This window comes from Hippopotamus amphibius, chromosome 9 (genome assembly GCF_030028045.1).
Source record: "Hippopotamus amphibius kiboko isolate mHipAmp2 chromosome 9, mHipAmp2.hap2, whole genome shotgun sequence".
Lineage (NCBI taxonomy): Eukaryota > Metazoa > Chordata > Mammalia > Artiodactyla > Hippopotamidae > Hippopotamus > Hippopotamus amphibius.
In genome coordinates this window covers 52,670,791-52,684,654 of record NC_080194.1, presented here as the reverse complement: position 1 = coordinate 52,684,654, position 13,864 = coordinate 52,670,791, and the positions used below count along the sequence as shown (strand labels likewise).

The 13,864-nt window shown below is 35.0% G+C and overlaps 1 protein-coding gene across 1 annotated transcript in view; it reads left to right on the top strand.

Annotated features, from left to right (window-relative positions):
* The window catches only part of CNTN5 (contactin 5), a 1,287,027-nt gene that overhangs the window by 302,117 nt on the left and 971,046 nt on the right, over positions 1–13,864 (top strand). The window lies entirely within an intron of this gene.

Genomic DNA, 13,864 nt, shown 5'->3' with positions numbered 1-13,864 from the left:
GCTAAGTGACTAGAATTCAGTATGCCAACTCCCAGTCCCAGGGTGCTTTCTAATGCAAAATCCCTGGACATGCACAGAAAGCCAAAATACTAGGGTATTTTTCTTTTGGCCCTCATGATTCATGTCCAAATAGAAACCTCACTGGTGTTGAGGAAATATAAATTAATTAAACCTGATGCCATCAGTTCATAGTAATTTCAAAAACTTTTGAAAATTAAATATATTATTATTATTATTTTGCAATTAACTCTCAATTGAGCAGAGAGAGATAAGCCTTGGAAAAAAGAACTATGCATCATCCAAAATGTCCGCAGGGAAGTCTGCACATTTTTTTCCATTTCATTGCTAATGAGTCATTTTCACCTGATGCCTGCTCCTGCCACTCCCCTCTGAAGAACCAGCTGTCAGTTTCCACAGCTGAGTGGGTTTGGTACCAGACAGGTGGTAGCAGGGCGGGGAAGAAATCATGTCAGTGGGATGTAGTTAATCTGGAATTAGGATGATCCACCTGGTATCATTAAAAATTGACTGTATTTCCTAAATGGTTTGCTACAATATAATCAACACTTAAACTAAAAGGTAAGATTTTAAATATCCTTGAAGAGACAAATAAGAATATTTGGCTTTAATTAAACATTTGGGCAGTTTTTACACAGTATTAGATCAATGAAGTCCATTTAGAAACAACAGAATTTTATATCCTGTTTATAGAAAAAATGGATTGAACTGCACTATTCTGGATTCTAATGTACACTCACTCTGTAACCTTCTGTGTGCTGTAGGCTCTCTGAAAAAAAAAATGTTTTGACATTGGTAAAACCATGTTGAAGCTTAAAAACAATGTATTTGGAAGTGTTTTGAGATACTTAATGTGTGTAGAAGTAGTTTGCATACTAGTATCATCATTGGTAGTTATTCAGCAGACTATTTTTCATTCTCATAACCACCTGGAAAACAATTCTAAGTTCCTTAGTGCAGCAAACAAGATCCTTAACCGTTTGACCCAACTTATCTCCCTAACCACAACTATGGCCATCCATGTTCTTCTTCAGGTTGAAAGTCATCTCCTCCTGAAAGCCTTCCCCAAATGCTCAATAATGGGCCAGGTGCCCTTTTCGTGATACCGTAATACCAGGCTGACCTCTATTACAGCTCTTATCACACAACACTGAAACTGGCTGTTCACCAGTCTTGCTCTCTCACTGGAAATACTTAAGGGCAGGTGTTTATCTTGTTCACATTTGAAATTCCAATAACTGGCACAGTGAATAGCACATAATGAGATGATTACACACACACACATACACACACACACACAGAGCAATGCATATAAAGTACAAAAACATAAAAATAAGAGAAAAACACTCCATCCATTTATCTGATTTTCAATTTAAACTATTATTCTGGCCACAACATGAGGAATATTTTATTGTATTTTATTTTATTTTTTAAATTTTAATTTTATTGGACTATAGTTGATTTGTTTTGTTAGTTTCAGGTGTACAGCAAAGTGGTCCAGTTATACATATACATATATTCATTCTTTTTTTAGATTCTTTTCTCATATAGGTTATCACAGAATATTGAGTAGAGTTGCCTGTGCTATACAGTATGCCCTTGTTGATTATTGATCTTATATATAGTAGTGTGCGGGTGTTCATCCCAAGCTCCTGATTTATCCCTCCCCACCATGTTTCCCCTTTGGGAAACATACATTTGTTTTTGATATCTGTAAGTTTGTTTCTGTTTTGTGAATAAGTTCATTTGTATCATTTTTTTTAATTGGATTCCTCTTATGAGTGATATCATATGATATTTGTCTTTCTCTGTCTGACTTACTTCACTTAGTACAATCTCTAGGTCCATCCACATTGCTGCAAATGGCATTATTTCATTCTTTTTATGGCTGAGTAATATTCTATTGTATATATGTACCACATCTTCTTTATCCATTCTTCTGTTGCTGGATATTTAGGTTGCTTCCATGTCCTGGCTACTGTAAGTCGTGCTGCAATGAACATTGGGGTGCATGCATCCTTTTGAATTATGGTTCTCTCTGGGTATATGCCCAGTAGTGAGATTGCTTGGTCATATGGTAGTTCTATTTTTAGTTTTTTAAGACACCTCCATACTGTTCTCCATAGTGGTTGTACCAATTTACAGTCCCACCAACAGTTTGGGAGAGTTCTCTTTTCTCCACACCCTTTCCAGCATTTATTGTTTGTGGACTTTTTGATGATGGCCATTTTGACCGGTGTGAGATGATACCTCATTGTAGTTTTGATTTACATTTCTCTGATAATTAGTGATGTTGAGCACCTTTTCATGTGATTTTTGGCCATATGTATGTCTCATGAAGAATATTTTAAAGTGGACACACAGTGGAATGCAGAGAGGTCACTCCAATGTCAAATGCAGAAAATATGTTCATTTAAATGAGTGGTAATGGAAATAGAGAAGGCAAATATCTGAAATACACATAAGGATCAAATAAACATGATTGGATACATAATTGAATTCATGGTTGAGGAAGAATGAAATATTAGAGATGTCCTTAAGGTTTGTGGCCTTTGCAAGATGAGAAGATAGTGGACTCATTCACTGAGATTGAGAATACCAGAGGATGATATGGTTGTTGAGGGTTGACAGGGTTGATGAAGGGAAGCAGATATTGTTCCTGGTTTCAATTTTAAAACATGTTAATTTTGTCATGACTTTGAGAAATCCAAGGGAAAATGGTTACAAATTTGGCAGTTGTTTGTGTTTAGGTGGTATAGTGAAGTCAAGCATTACCTCGGAAGAGATTGTAGAGATTAAAGAAGGTCAGGATTGAACTTTGATGAATCTCACACTTAAGAGCCTGAAACAGGAATATGATTCTGCTAAAGTTCAAGAAAGCAAAATGGAACATTGAGAATGAAAGTAGATATTAATGGGAAAGGGAATGAATGTGAAGTGTGAAAATGAAGACTAAGTTTAGATACTTCTTTTGAGGAATGTGGTTGTGTTCTGTAGAAGTAAAATAGAGAAAAGTTAAAAGAGGTTGTGGGGTTAAGAAAATGTGATACCTAGGGCTTCCTAGGTGGTGCAGTAGTTAAGAATCCACCTGCCAATGCAGGGGACATGGGTTCGATCCCTGCTCCAGGAAGATCCCACATACCACGAAGCAACTAAGCCCGTGCACCACAACTATTGAGCCTGCGCTTTAGAGTCTGTGAACCACAACTATTGAGCCTATGTGCTGCAACTAGTGAAGCCCATATGCCTAGAGCCCGTGCTCTGCAAAAAGAGAAGCCATGGCAGTGAGGAGCCCGCGCACGGCAACGAAGAGTAGCCCCCACTTACCACAACTAAAAAGAAAGCCCGCACACAGCAAAAAAAGACCCAACACAGCCAATTTAATTAATTAATTAATTAATTAATTAATTAATTAAAAAAAAGAAAAGAAAGAGAAAATGTGATACATAGTTTTTTGTGGTCAACTTGACTGGGTCAGGGTTGCAGAGACATTTGGTCAGTCATTATTCTGTGTGTGTCTGTGAGGGTGTTTCTGAAGGAGACTGACTTTTGAATCCATCAGCTAAGTAAAGCAAATTGAGCTCCCTAATGTGGGTGGGCCTCATCCAGGGAATTGAAGGCCTGAATAGAACAAACAGACTAACTTTCATGTGAGTAAGAGGGAATTCCTCTGCCCAACTGCCTTCTTGTTGGAACATCAGTTTTCTTCTGCTTTCAGACTTGAACTGAAACATTGGCTCTTCTTGGGTCTGGAACCTGCTGGTCTTCAGCCTGGACTATGTCCTTGATTCTTCTGGGCCTCCAGGTTAGCAGCTGCAAATCTTGGGATTTGCTATTATCTTAGTCACATTTCATGTTAGCCCAGTTCTTTGTTGTAAATGTATATATATATATATATATATATATATGCTATCTATGGTCCACTTATATATCCTTACTTCAGCCTATTTCTCTTTAAACAAAAATTTAATGACCAGGTTCACTGTCCTTTGAAAGAATTCCCCACCATGGATATCCTTCAGAATCAGTCTGCCATAATATAGGGCTTATTTTCAGGATGTACATACAAACAGAGCAGATATGTCCCTGACCCACACTTGATTCTCCCTGTCTTGGTCAGCTGGCCACAGGAGCCACTATGAAGGCACAGGGGTGAGCTAAGTGAGAGGCACTGTTGATCCAGTGATAAAAATCAGGGGCACCTCCACTAACACAGACCTTGCATAACATTATATAGAATCAACAGACACCCGTTATAGGAAAGCTGGTGTGCAAGTAGACACACGACAGTGGGAACCATTGATCCAATTCACTTAACCACTCTCTGGTTCTGATCATGTCCCATCTTGGATGCAATATCTACATCTTTACCTAAAAGGAGCAGACCATATCAGGAAGCCCGGAGGGTATATGGAATTCAGTATTTTTTAGTGGTTTAGCCACACGTCCCTATTGTGAATCTCAGCATCCCATTCCTTTCCAATCAAGGTTCTGACCCTAGGGTGACAGACTTGTTAGATTTGAGAATTCACCTTTCTGGAGCTCAGCTACTTTTATAATTAACTCATGAACCCGAGCCTCAACTTTCTACCCTCTGCCTCTAAGAGATGATAGTCTTTACATGCTAATCAAGAGGTGCTCTTGTTTCACACTTGGAGTTGGTGATTAATGGTATGCTGGTAAAACAGTAAATTTAGTAAATTTAATATCACTAAATTAAAAAAAGTCAGTAAATTAAAAAAATCAGTAAATTAAAAAAATCCTAATTTATAGTGTTTGATGATTCTGGGTTTAAATATTCCCATATTGGCTAAATTAAACATAATGGTGGCTTGAAAACTTTCTGAATATTTACAATTGGCTATTGCAAGTGAGTTGCCTCTAGTACACTGCTGGAATCACTCCAAACCTCTGTTTTTCACAAGGGAATTAATAGAACCCTACTAATTCTGAAAAGATTCAATATTTTTAATCTTTGCTCTCAGTGGCCACAATATTTGAAGAAAGAAAATCAATAAATTAATTTATAAATTAACAATTAGAAAACTAAATTATATTTATTCAATTAGAACAAGCATATGTTAAATGTAGTTATTTTTCTCCTCCTTCAAATATGATATAAATTATTAATGAATGGCATTATTATTTTTTCTTCCAGTTTTACTGAGATATGATTGACATACAGCACTGTATAAGATTAAGGTGTACAGCATAGTGATTCGACTTACATATATTATGAAATGATTATCGCATTAAGTTTAGTGAATATTTATCATCTCATATACACAAAAAAGGAAATATTAGAAAATGTTTCTTTGTGATGAGAACACATGATTATTTCTCTTAAAAGGTTTTGTATATAACACAGCAGTGTTAATTATATTTATCATATTGGGCATTACATCCCCAGTACTTATTTATCTTATAATTGGGAGTTTGCATCTTTTGGCTGCCTTCATCCAGTTCCTTTTCCCCGTACCCCCTGCCTTTGGTAACCACAAATCTGACCTTTCTTTCTGTTTATTTGTTTGTTTGCTTGTTTTATTTAAGTATAATTGACCTAGAGAACTATGTTAGTTCCTATTATACAGGATAGTGATTAGATATTTCTATGCATTTCAAATGATCACCACAATAAGTCTAGTAATAATATGTCACTAATCAAAAATATAATCGATAGCTAGTGGGAACCTGCTGCATAGCACAGGGAGGTCAGCTTGGTGCTTTGTGACAACTTACAGAGGTGGGATAGGGAGGGTGGGAAGGAGGCTCAGGAGGGAGGGGATGGGGGATGTATGTATACATATAGCTGATTCACTGTGTTGTACAGCAGAAACTAACACAACATTGTAAAACAACTATACTCCAATAAAGATGTATTTAAAAGAAAAAGAAAAAAAAGTAGCATAGGTATTTTAAATTTCAGAAGAAAACAGGATGCAGTTAAAAAAAAGGAAACTGAAGATTCTTTTCTTTTAGTAAAGGTATAATCCATGCTGACAACGCCCATGAAGAATAGCAAAAGAAGAGTTTCAAAATTAATTAAACAAAAATTGTTAGATTTACAACTAATAATAAACACTGTTTTTAGTAGAAAAAAAATTACATAGTTAACTATATTCCCTACACTGTACATTTCATCCCCTTGACTCCTTTATTTTGTAACTGGAAGTTTGTACTTGATCTCCCTCACCTATTGTGTTCTCTGGCAACCACTTTTTGTTCTCTGTATCTATAACTCTGTTTCTGTATTGTTTGTTCATTTGTTTTGTTTCCACATATAAGCAAAATCATATAATATCTGTCTTTAACTTATTTCACTTAGCATGATACACTCTAGGTACATCCATGTTTTAACTACCATGTTTCTGAGAATTGTTACACTTATCATGCATTTCTTTAATATAATTTTGTTTTTGAATGGAATATACCTTATGTAAACAAGCATTAACTAGGTTGCAACCTAGTTAAATTCAGTGCTCTGTGTGTATATCTTGATGTAAATTTAAAATTTCATTAAGAGAGTTCTTCAGGTTAGAACTCTAGGAGTGGGGAAAAGAAACAGATGTATCAATGTATCAATTCATGGCAGTGCTTCTAATAAGAGAAGTTGTAGTAAGTTTCATAATATAATTAAATCTATCTGGAGTTGTAAGGAAAAATTTAGAGGACCTCTATCCTGAACAGAAATTTTAATGTGAATGGAAGTTCTTCAAGTGGAAGAGGCTAGGAAGGTCATTTGTAGCATAGAACAGTGCTGGATAATATCTTTTTTTTTTTTTTAATTTTTTTTTAATTTTTTTTTGGGGGGGTACACCAGGTTCAATCAACTGTTTTTATACACATATCCCCATATTCCCTCCCTTCCTTGACGCCCCCCCTCGAGTCCCCCCCACCCTCCCTGCCCCAGCCCTCTAAGGCATCTTCCATCCTCGAGTTGGACTCCCTTTGTTATACAACAACTTCCCACTGACTATCTATTTTACAGTTGGTAGTATATATATGTCTGTGCTACTCTCTCGCTTCTTCTCAGTTTCCCCTTCACCCCCCGCCCCCTCCCATACCTCGAGTTCTCCAGTCCATTCTCTGTATCTGCTTCCTTGTTCTTGTCACTGAGTTCATCAGTACCATTTTTAGATTCCGTATATGTGAGTTAGTGCTGGATAATATCTTGAAGTTAACATGTTGTTAAAGATTAAATACCAATTTAAGGCTTAGCTGTAAGTTTTTTTAAGGGTAAATTTATTTGTTTTCCTAGTCATTGACACATTTGAAGTAAAAAACTTAAAGTGGATTCTATTAAATGCAATTACATTGCAAAAAGGCTAATTTTTTTCCAGCTTCATAAAGGAGAGAAAAGAGCAAAGTATAAAGAAGTATGCAATGAAAATAATTTGAAAAAGAGGAATTTAGAATTGTAGATGAGAAAAGGAAAATATCAGGCAATTGTATTTTTTTTACAATTCTAGGCTGGTTATAAGGACTTACTCTTCCTTGTGCAAAGCAAAATTCATGTTAGATCTAAAAAATCACAGCAGAACCACGTAAAAGTAAGTGAAGCAAGGTTATGAATAATGAGACAACTCACCTATTTGAATGTCACTTAGGACTGCTGGGTGAAATTTGATCTATTTTTAAAAGAAGTGGTTAGAAAGGGATGGGCTGGCAAAAGTTGTAACAGTTCATAAAATCCAACTTGAGACAGACATAGTGACTAACGTAAAATTGAGTTTAGAAAGAATGTTCTCATCTATTATTTCTTGAGACATTTATTATAAATTTTTGAGTAAACAGAGGATCTGATACCATTAACCTCATTTTGAGGCACTTTCTCAGAAACGCTAAATGACTTACTTATTATTTAAAAGTAAGTTAATAGCAAATCCCTAAGGAAATTTTACTTTGACTCCAAATAGAGTAGTTTATTCATCACATCATATTGTCTTAAAGACAGGCATGAGCTTATTTCATACACTAGACTGAAAATTTTGCATGTGAGAAGCACACTTGAGGAAATTTGAAACCAGCAACAAGAAGCACAAAACTACCATACATTAAGATTTCTTTTTTGCTATATTAATTCATAATGAAAGTGAGAAAATAATAATTAGTGATATTAATTAAATGCTCAATATATGTCAGTCATGTTGGTAAGCATTTTATGGGCATTATCTCATTTAATTTTCTCAGTATTTACATGAAGTTGAAAAAAAATGATGTACCGTATCTTCTTTAAAAGTTAACTAACAATAACTGGAACATGAAATTCTGACTTCCAAAGAATTCTTCTCAGTGAAAGCCCAAGCTGGAAGAAACATAACTCCTCAAGTTCTTAAATAAGCTTTTGCTGGTTACGTAGATAACTAACTGTCTGCTAAAGTTTATAACTTCAGGGAAAAAAAAATCATGCCCAATTTTTAAAAAAAAATTGTGTCCTACGGTATGGAGTAGAAATGTATGATTGTCACAGTGTTAAGAAAAGAAAGAAAAGCAGGAAAAGGAGGAAAGAAGAGAGAAGTAAGGAAGAAAATAAGGAAAGAATGGAGGAATGGAGAGATAAAGGAAGGGGAAGTAAATAAGTAATCCCTTCTACTCATAATTCCTCACCAAAAAATACCACAGCTTTACTTGTTAAGAGCACAATTGGGTTTCTTTTGAAGTGACCTTAGAATACATTATCTGTTTGCTGGCATAGTTGTTGTACTTGGAGTATGAGCTTGGGAAAATAAGATTAGCTTCCTGTTTTACCAAAAATAGTCACTTATCCACTACAGTGATATTTAGAATTTGGATTTGACATGAGAAATGCAAACCAGGATTAGAAAAAATCTTTGCTTCGCCCATATGAAATTATTTATGATCCACTGTATTTGTCTAATAAAAATGTGAATCTCCTATGGTTTTGACTAATATAAGGAAGACTCATAAATATCAAAAATCTTTGGTGGTGAAGACTACAAGCAATTTTAAATCTTTTTTCAACCTGATCATGAAATATGCATCTTTGGTTTCCCTTGACTCTTGGTAGTGTCTTAATGTGGACTTAGTTAATGGCCTCAGTCCCTCTGAAGTCATTAATCTAATGTTCCAAAATTTACATCACAGTTTAGTTATTTGAGATAAGACATACTGTATGTATGGGTAGCTATGCTCTGGTTTTGATGCTGGTACATTCACAAATCTATCAAGAGCAAATTTTAGGAAAATACAGATTTTATTAATGGAGAATTTCATTGGAACAGTAAACTTCACTATAAGTAAAAAGAATAGAGATGACCCCACACATGTTAATTACCTGCAAGTCAGCAATTACATACGCTTACATAATTTTCAAACATTTAAAAATGAAAGTCACTTACAAGCTTTTAAGAAGAAAATAACTGTTGTAAATACCTAAAATAAATGGACAATAAAAATAACTTGATGTGAATGCTAAAAATATCATAGAATTATTACAGAAACTTTTAAAAAGCTCAAATATAAGGATAAGTTAATGTGTTAATTTTTTATTTCAGTTTTATTGATGTATAATTGACATACACAATTGTAAGATATTTAAAGTGTACACATTGTGATGATTTGATGTCTATATACATTGTGAAATTATTCCCCTGATCTAGTTAATTAACAGATATATCAACTCACACATTTATATTTTTGTTGTTGTTAAGAACACAAGTTCTGTTCTCTTAGAAAATTTCAATTATGCAATACCCTGTGATCAACTGTAGTCACCATGTGTACATTAGATACTCAGACTTTTTCTTCCTATAGGTGAAAGTGTGTATCCATTAACCAACCACTCCCTAATTCCTTCATCCTCCGCCCACACACATTTTGACTCTGTTTCTATGAATTTGACCCTTTTTTTAAAAAATTCCACATATAAATGATACCATGCATTATTTTACTTAGCATAATATCTTCAAGTTCTATCTGTGTTGTTGAAAATGGCAAGATTTTCTTCCTTCTCATGGCTGAACAATATTCTATCACATATATATATATATGCCATATCTTCTTTATCCATTCATTCTTTGAGAGAAATTTAGGTTTTTTTTTTTTTTTTTTTTTCATAAATTGGCTATTGTGAATAATGCTGCAATGAACTTGGGAATGAAGATACATCTTCATTATCCTGTTTTTATTTTCTTTGGATATATATCCATAGTGGGATTGCTGGATCATAGGATAGCTCTATTCCATTTTCTCCACATCCTTGCCAGCACTTATTATCACTTGTCTTCATGATAGCCATTATGAAAGTATGCGGTGATATCTCATTTAGGTTTTGACTTGCATTCCCCTGATGATTAGTGATGTTAAACACTTTTTAATGTACCTGTTGGCCATTTTTTTGTCTACTTTGGAAAACTGTGCATTCAGTTTCTCTGCCCATTTTAAACTGGATTCTTCATTTTTTTTTAAATTTTGTTTTGGTTTGTTTTGGTTTGTTTGTGTGTCTGTTGATTTGTATGAGTTCCTTGTATATTTTGGACATCAACTCCTTATCAGACAAATGATTTGCAAATATTTTCTCCCATCCCATAGGATGCTCTTTCATTTTGTTGATGATTTCCTTTGCTGTGCCCAAACATTGTAGTTCTGTATAGTCCCACTTGTTTATTTTTTGCTTTTGTTGTCTTTGTTTTTTGTGTCAAAGCCAAAAAACAATTGCCAGGGTCAGTGCCAAGGAGCTTACTGCATGTATTTTTTTTCTAGTAGCTTTGTGGTTTCAGGTCTTACATTAATGTCTTCAATCCATTTTGAGTTGATTTTTGTTACGGTGTGAGATAGGGGTCTAGTTTCATTCTTTTACATGTGATTGTCCAGTTTTCCCAGCACCATTTATTGAAGAAACTGTCTTTTCCCCACATATATATATTCTTGGCTCCTTTGTCATAAGTTTTTTTTTTTAAGCTCTTTATTGGAATATAATTGCTTTATACTCTTGTACCAGTTTTTGAGGTACACCAAAGTGAATCAGCTGTATTTATACATATATCCCCATATCCCCTCCCTCCTGTGACTCCCTCCCACACTCCCCGTCCTGGCTCTCTAAAGCATCACCCATCATCGAGTTGATCTCCCCTTGTCATAAAGCAACTTCCCACTAGCTAGCTATTTTACATTTGGTGGTGTATCTATGTCTATGCTGCTCTCTCACTTCATCCCAGCTTCCCCTTCTCCCCCCACCCCAGCCCTGTGTCCTCAAGTCCATTCTCTACATCTGCATCTCTACTCTTGCCCTGTCACTGGGTTCATCAGTATCATTTCTTAAGATTTCATATATATGAGTTAGCATACAGTATTTGTTTTTCTCTTTCTGGCTTACTTCACTCTGTAAAACAGTCTCTAGATCTATCCATCTCATTACATATAGTTCAATTTCATTCCTTTCTATGGCTGAGTAATATTCCATTGTATATATGTGCCACATCTTCTTTTTCCATTCATCTGTTGATGGGCATTTCGGTTGCTTCCATGTCCTGGCTATTGTAAATAGTGCTGCAGTGAACATTATGGTACATGTTTCTTTTTGGATTATAGTTTTCTTTCGGTATATGCCCAGTAGTGGAATTACTGGGTCATATGGTAGTTCCATTGTGAGTTTTTTAAGGAACCTCCAAACTGTTTTCCATAGTGGCTGTACCAACTTACATTCCCACCAACAGTGCAGGAGAGTTCCCTTTACTCCACACCTTTTCCAACATTTATTGTTTCTAGATTTTTTGATGATATCCATTCTGACCAGTGTGAGGTGATACCTCATTGTGGCTTTGACTTGCATTTCTCTAATGATTAGTAATGTTGAGCATCGTTTCATGTGTTTGTTGGCCATCTGCATGTCTTCTTTGGAGAAATGTCTATTTAGGTCTTCCACCCATTTGTGGATTGAGTTATTTGCTTTCTTGGTATTAAGCTTCATGAGCTGCTTGTGTATTTTGGAGATTAATCCTTTGTCTGTTGCTTTGTTGGCAAGTATTTTCTCCCATTCTGAGGGTTGTCTTCTTATCTTGTTTATGGTTTCTTTCGCTGTGCAAAAGCTTTTAAGTTTCATTAGGTCCCATTTGTCTATTCTTGATTTTATTTCCCTGATTCTAGGAGGTGGGTCAAAAAGGATCTTATTTGACCATATGTCCATGTGTTTATTTCTGGGCTATCTATCCCATTGATCTGTGTGTCTGTGTTTTTGCTAATACTGTACTGTGTTGATTAATGTAACTTTGTAATGCAGTATGAATTCAGTAAGTGGGAGGCCTCCAACTCTGTCCTTCCTTTTCAAGATTGCTTTGGCTATTCAGGGTTTTTGTGGTTCTACACAAATTTTAAGATTGTTTTTCTCTTTCTGTGAAAAATGCCATTGGAATTTTGATAAGGATTACACTGAATTTGTAGATCACTGAGCCATATGGACATTTTAAACATATCAATTTTTCCAATTCAGGAGCACAGAATATCTTTCCTTTTTTTGTATCTTCTTCAGTTTCTTCCATCAGTATCTTATAGTTTTCAGTGTACAGATCGTTTACTGCCTTGGTTAAATTTATTCTATTTTTTAAAATTTATTTATTGGCTGCGTTGAGTCTTGCTGCATGCAGGCTTTCACTAATTGTGGCAAGGAGGGGCTACTCTTCATTGCGGTGTGCAGGCCTCTCATTACAGTGGCTTCTCTTGTTACGGAGTATGGGCTTTAGGCGCACGGGCTTCAGTAGATGCGGCATGTAGGCTCAGTAGTTGTGGCTTGTGGGCTCTAGAGCACAGGCTCAGTAGTTGCTGTGCACAGGCTTAGTTGCTCCGCGTCATGTGGGATCTTCCCAGACCAGGGCTTAAACACATGTCCCCTGCATTGGCAGGTAGATTCTTAACCACTGTGCCACCAGGGAAGTCTCTAAATTTATCCTTATGTACTTTTTTCTTTATGATGTAATTTAAATGGATTGTTTTCTTAAATTCTCTTTCTGATAATTTGTTATTGGTATGTAGAAATGCAACTGTATTTCTGTATTGATTTTGTATCCTTCAACTTGACTGAATTTTTTCATTAGTTCTAATTTTTTGTTTGTTTTGTGGAGTCTTTAGGTTTTTCAATATATAATATCATGTCTTCTGCAAATAGAGATGTTTTCCCTTCTTTTTGATTTGGATACCTTTTATTTCTTTCTATCTGCCTAATGGCTCAGGCTAGAACTTCCAGTACTATGTTGAATAAATATAGTAAGAATGGGCATACTTGTCTTATTCCTTATCTTAGAGGGAAAGCTTTCCTCTTTTTACTGTTTAGTATAATGTTGGCTGTGGGTTTCATTATGGGTTTCATTATGTTGATATACATTCCTCTATGGCCAGTTTGTTAAGCATGTTTATCATAAACAGATGTGGTGTATCACAGTGATTGATTTGCAGATGTTGAACCACATTAACAAAATAAAGAATAAAAATCATAAAAGCATCTGAGTAAATGAAGAAAAAAACATTTGATAAATTCATCAGTTATTTATGGTAAATACCTGTGTTTCATGTGTTCATGAGAAAAAGATATATTCTGCTGCTGCTGGATGAAATATTCTGTATATATCTGTATCCATCAGGTCCTACATATAGTTTAAGTTCAATTCTTCCTTATGATTTTCTGTCTGAATGGTGTGTTAAATGTGTTAAGCTTTTGAAATCCATGAAAATTTAGCTTGTGATATTCTTTTGTGTTTATTAATAAATATAAATTACAAAGGAAAAATTAAATCTGATAATGCAACAACTCAAAACATATATTTAATTAGAAGTATTATAAATATGTATTGATATTGGTAAATAGCATAGTAATTTTCTGTATAACTACACAAGG